Raw genomic sequence first — 6,233 nt, 5'->3', positions numbered from 1 at the left:
GTAGGTCAGGGATGGCAACATGATCTCACAGAAATACGTGAAATGACCACAACCTCTTAACACTGCATTACATGGTGGTGGCACGCAACATGTTTAAATTACGTGCCAGCACCACGGAAACAATGCCAATGAAGTCAGTTTGGATCCTTTGTTGTGGTGGACACACTAATTCCCTGGTTCAATGTCATGCACTGGGTGGTGGTTAATGTTGTTTTCTAGTCTAGAAAACTTTATTTTATCATTATTTTTATCATCATTTGACTAAATTTATTATAGTGCCTTAGTTTTGTTCTCTAAAAACATTGAATTGTGATATAACTGTCATTCTGATATAATGAGATAGGTTTGAAGGAATGCCAGAGCTTCAGCTGTATAGATTAGATAGATTGTTCCCTTTACATTACTAATACGACGATTATATTCCTCTTATCCCCCCCCCCTCTCAGACCCTGGGAGCACGTATGACAGGTATGGCATTCTTCTATTTAGACCTATCCCATTTATATACTGTACTGTTAATTCTTACTTTTATTATAATGCTTTTATTTTATTGAAATTTTACTGGACTCTTCCTTTTATTTTGCGGTTGTGAAGCACTTTGTAACTATGTTCTGAAAGGTGCTATATAAATGAAAAACAACTTCCAGCTAAACTAATTATAAATATTGATATTCTTTAGTGTGCGGTATGTACGGTTCAACCGAAAAGACACTAGGCGCATCCCACTGTTGAGTGACAAGTTTGCCCTGGTCAGTGAGATGTGGGACAAGCTAATCCAAAACAGCATTTCCTCCAATAAACCAGGGCCAGAAATGCTGTTTATGAACAGCTATTCCCCCCAAAGCTGTGCCGCCCTTTTACCCACTGAGGGCAGCCTGATGCAAGATCTGTATTTTGAGGGAGCACCATTTCAGGGGGAATATCAAGGAGAGAAGAGGAAATGAACTATCATTTCCCTTTTTGTGTTGGACCACAGGCAAGAAGTGAATTCATCATTGTGTGATTTAAACTACAGCTGCAATTGAATTGATTCTGCTACTTTGGCTTACCACTACCAGAGCGCCATTACCCTCTGCCTTCTTATGGAGACGTTTAACAAACTGGTGACGGTCAGATGAATGGCAACTGTAGGTGACAACAAAAGAAATGTAAGCAAAACAACCAGCCATGAGCAGTTGCTTTCAGACTCTCCGTGTCTGCATAGGAAACACAGGAGCTCTGCCGGAGCTTTAACAGTCACTAGAAGCATATTCATAGCCATTTGTGTGTGGTAACTGTTGTGGCTGAGCTAGCAGCTCTACTATGAAAGGTTCTCCGGAGGGTCAGTACATAGCCGTAGTCCTTCTGTTTATCATGTTAACGTTACTGAATATCACAGTTAGTTATCAGCAGGTCATGTGTTGGGTTTACTGCCACAGAAGCAGAATAAATCTTTGGGTTATTAGCATGACGTTGCCTCTCTGTTGTCTCTTATCAGACTTGCCAACGCTACCAGCAGCCTCTGTGAATGCACAAACTGAGGCTACAGTTACCGGTGTGCTGATATTTATAATTGGCGGGATTTCTCTTATGTGAAAAAAATTTACTGTTAATAAACAGTGTACATTATCTGACTGCTAATCATTCAAAAACTTGTATTTAATAGTGTTTTGGGTATCAGCACCATTCATTTTACCAGCTAGGTAGTTTAGACTTTCTTGTTTGAGTGAACGTGTCAGTCTAGAGGAATGACAATGATGGGCTAACTGCTAGTGCTGTTACTACAAAAGGGATCCGACTGCCAGGATAGTTGAGGAACAAATGGCTCAGTTGTATCCCTGAATCCACTGAGCCTAAGGATGCCGGCTCTATAATAAAGTGCCAGTGCAGCAAAGAGATGAGAAAGAGGAGAGTGGACGAGCGGATCAAGGAAACCGACAAGTGACACTCAATGGAGGACCGGGTACAAAGAGTGTTGTCATGGCAATGCGTCAGAGAACCAGGAACGCAAAGCAAGTTAACTCAGTGTGCAAGGATAAAACTACACGAGTTTCGGAGATAAAGAAAACATCTGAGACATATGGGAGGAAAAGCTGTGTGTAGGGCATCTTTTTCAAATGATCTTAAAAAAACAAGGCCATGCTTTGAAGCTGAGCAGCACAGCATATTTAATTACTGATCAGCATAAGTGTTGAGTAAGAAGTATTATTTAAGACAATAAATTACCTGTTGGTGCCATATTTTCATTCTGCTTACAAGTACAGAGAGATACAAGGCTGCTACTTACCTCCTAGTGCAAAGACTTCTTTTAAGAAATAATCTGGCTGGTAGAGAAAGACTATAGAGAAATGTTCTTAATGTTTCTAATGTTAGAATTGTTAGTGAGAGAGAGGAATACTCAAAGAAAGGACCAGATGCAGCTTAACCATTTTAAAATTATGTCTTTGAAAGTGAACGGGTTGAATAATCCAATGAAAAGGGGGAAGTTAAAAAAGGAAAAAACACGGGTTTGCAAGAAACACACCTGTCAGAGCTAGAACATGAAAAATTCAAAAAGTTGGAATTTAAAGATACATTACATAGTTTATATAAAGGGGGTAATAAGAGGGGGGTAGCAATTTTAATATTAAATGTAACAAAATTTAAGACCGTAAAAGAAATGTTTGAAAGAAGGCAGATACATTCTGGTAAAGGTGAAAATGTAACCAAATGGTTACACTGATTATTTGTTTATGCACCCCTGGAAAGTGACAAATACTCCTTTAAGAATTTATTTGATGTCATTGCCCTAGAAACGGAACAGATATTGACATGTGGATGATACTGACAACATTACACTGAATCATAAAGCCACAGATATACTCCTGAGCCTACCTGTACACGGACAGCTGCGGATTGAACTTGCACAAAGAAAAGCAGTAAAATACAATGGGCTCAATACGTATATACTGCATTGACAAAACTGGGACTTATAGACGTTCAGAGGGAACTACACCCACTTGAGAAGGATTTAAGGATTGTTACTCAGCCCCGCATTCAGTATATACAAGAATAGATTATTTTGTCATGAATACACTGTATAGATTTAGAGCAGTGGAATGCAAGATAGCAATAGCGGATTTAGCGTCCTGTACCTGACATTAAACTTATACAGTAGGGGAAAAAATACAACTTGGCAAAGGAATGTTAGTATCTTAAATGACCCAGGATTTCTCGAGCAGATCAAAAAGGAAATAAACACATACAGAGAAGAGAATGACAATGGGGTAGTAGACTGCATTACTCTCTGGGATGCTATGAAGGCGGTTATGCATGGAAAACTAATATCTCGATTGGCATACCTTAAAAAAAACTATGTTAGAATTATATCAGAAAAGGATTAGAGAGCTTGAAATTTTAGAACAGCAACATAAAAGCTCAAATGACCCAGGGTTACTTCATCAAATTAAAGAAGTGAACAAAACAGTGAATGAGACACTAGGAAATGAAATAGAGAAGAAATTTAGATTCCTGAAACAAACTACGAAGCAGGTATCAAAGCAACAAAACTACTAGCAAGATGAATAGGGAAGAAACAGCTGTGCAATCCATAAAATCAGAGATCCTACAACCAACACAGCAGAACTTGAACCAGGAAAGATAGATAAAATATTCAAGAATCATTGTGAAAAGCAGTATAAGTATTCACAGCCAGCTTCAGCGGTTGAGGAATCGGTAAGAAACTCTTTAAACTCATTTGATCTACCAGCAATAGGAGAAAAACAAAATGAAATTATAAACTTGTATGTCTGTCTCATGAAGTGATGGTTTCCTGTCCAAATGGTACAAAATTTTTAATTAGGAACTAAGCCCACTGTTATTTGCATCATGCAATGAAACCTTAAAAAATGGCAAAATCCCTCTCTCTTTGATTGAGGCCATAGTTACAGTAATCCCCAAGGAAGGTAAAGACAAAGAATTCTGTGAACACTACAGACCACTATCAAAACTGAACTGTGACTATAAGATATTTACAACCATTATATCCAAGAGACTTTTATGTCAAAATTAACTAGTGAGGATGAATCAGGTGTTATTAAGGGGTACCAAAAACAAGACAACATAAGAAGGACACTACATATGTATTTGAAAAAGTACAAAAAAAAGGAGAATGTGCAGTGCTACTTAGCTTAAAAGCAGAAAAGTCTTCAACAGCATTTGCTGGAAGTTTTTGGCTTTAATACAGACTCAGTAAACTGCATGAAAACACGCCATAAAGATCCAAGGGCAAGAATAAAAAGAAACGATAATCTTACAGATTGGTTTAAGATGGAAAGATTTATCAGACAGGGATGTTGTCTGTCATCCACTCTCTTTATAATTTTCATTGAACCCTTGGTTCAAGCAACATGGCAAGATGAAGGCATTGAGAGGATGAAGGTGAAAGGCACAGAACTCAAAATTGGTATTTGCGGATGATGTCTTGATCTACTTAAAACAACTAAATACCTGTCTCCCTAAATTAATTAAATCTTATAATTACTTTAAAGGTTACAAACTCAATATGGCAAAGGAACAGGTTATGTCCATGAAGTGTTCCTCATCACAAGCTATCCAACAACCATATGATTTCAGATGGAACGCAAAAACAATAAAATATCTAGGAGTGATTATTACAAATAACTTAACAAAATTGTATGAAGCCAATTATACAGCTCTAAATCAGGAAATTAAAAAAGATATGGAAAGGTGGTCAGTACTCACAGACTTTAGCTCCAGAAAAGATATCATTGAGAATTATGTATCTGTTTCAATCTCTGCCAGTAGAAACTCCTCAGTTACAGTTTGTGGAGTGGGACAAAAAAAATCTGAAGGTTAATCTGGGGAAGAAAGAAGCCAAGAATTAAGTACATAACTCTTTAAGTTCCCAAAGACAGAAGTGGGGTGGCTCTACCAAATCTCCAAGAATATTATTACTCTGCACAGCTCTGACCTTTGGTATATTGGTGTGATACAAGATTGTGGTGGCCGCACCACATGTTAGCAAGTGTTAGTAGTTTTCTTTTGTAACACTTAACATACAAACTTTTTAAATAATCACAGTACACATAGTCTTTTGTTTCCATACAGCACACACCTTATTATTGACAGTTTGTTTGCTAATTTGAGTGCACGCATTTTGGTTAACATTCTGTCTTTAATATTTCTTGCTTGTGTTAAATTCTGATTTACCTTTGTCTTTTGTTTCATGAATCCGGCAAGTCCTCCCTCTGGCCAAAAGAGTCAGCACCGGTAAAGATGGCCTCTTATACTGTGGCTGGCAGGAAGTGGAAGGGACCAACCAGGCGTGCCAGAGGGGAGTCTGCCTTCAGTTAACTTCAGTTACTTTAGGACTTTAAGTTTATTTTTCTTGCCTTTGATAGTTAGTTGGGTTGTAAATAGTTTCTTGATTTAAATCGTTGTTGAGATCAAGGTTAATTTGTGTTATAGAGTTAATTATTTATTCCTGCCCCCCTTGTGTGTCTGTGTAGGCTAGCCGGTGTGTATATAAACCCCCCCAAATGTGTCATTTGTCAGATCTGTTATGTTCAGAACAGTTCAGTTTGCTGTTTGTTTAGTTGACCTCAATTTGAGTTAAGGGGCCCTAGTTTTTGAAATTACTTTCTTCTAGTTTTCCTATTTTTGTATTTTGAAAAAATAATTTGTTAAGTTGAAACTAAGTTGTAAATAAATTACTAATTTTTGCTTTATACATCTTGTGTTCTTGAGTTTTACTGCTTGGTCCGTGACAAAGATATAATACAAGATGGAAAGTACGGAGGGATGCCATTAGGGCCATTGGAACAAATTTCAGGAGTTGAATATAATTCAAATAGTGAAAAAAAATGATACCAATGGCATGCTGAAATTACTATTCAAATGTGTATTTTTAAATTTTTTTTGCAAATGTGTTGGCCAACGTTAGCAAATCTTGCCATTCTCGCCTTGGCCTGCGCACATGTGAAAACAAAATGCTTTTGTCACATCTCAGGGGTTCCGCCAGCTACAGCCTCACTGTTACACATGATTTCTCTCTCTCTGGCTGTGTTCGAAACCACCTACTAAGGTACTATACTAAGTATGATGTCAAATTGAGTATGTATTGAGTTCCAACTGCATAATATGTGGATTTTGTGTACGCAAGAAATGCCCAGATGAATGAATACTAGATCAGCAAGAATTTCTGAATGTGCGGCATGAGTTTATTGGACATTATCAACTGCCCCACAATGCAC

The 6,233-nt window shown here is 37.6% G+C and overlaps 1 long non-coding RNA gene across 1 annotated transcript; it reads left to right on the top strand.

Annotated features, from left to right (window-relative positions):
- Positions 1-436: 436 nt before the first annotated feature.
- Positions 437-5,710, top strand: LOC121881583. The gene is made up of 2 exons (XR_006091821.1): positions 437-468; positions 5,221-5,710. It is a non-coding gene; the product is annotated as an uncharacterized LOC121881583 (long non-coding RNA).
- Positions 5,711-6,233: the final 523 nt, after the last annotated feature.

Source organism: Thunnus maccoyii, chromosome 16 (genome assembly GCF_910596095.1).
Source record: "Thunnus maccoyii chromosome 16, fThuMac1.1, whole genome shotgun sequence".
Taxonomy (NCBI): Eukaryota; Metazoa; Chordata; class Actinopteri; order Scombriformes; family Scombridae; genus Thunnus; species Thunnus maccoyii.
Note: the sequence above shows the minus strand (reverse complement) of the source record. Positions and strands in the feature narration are given on the sequence as shown.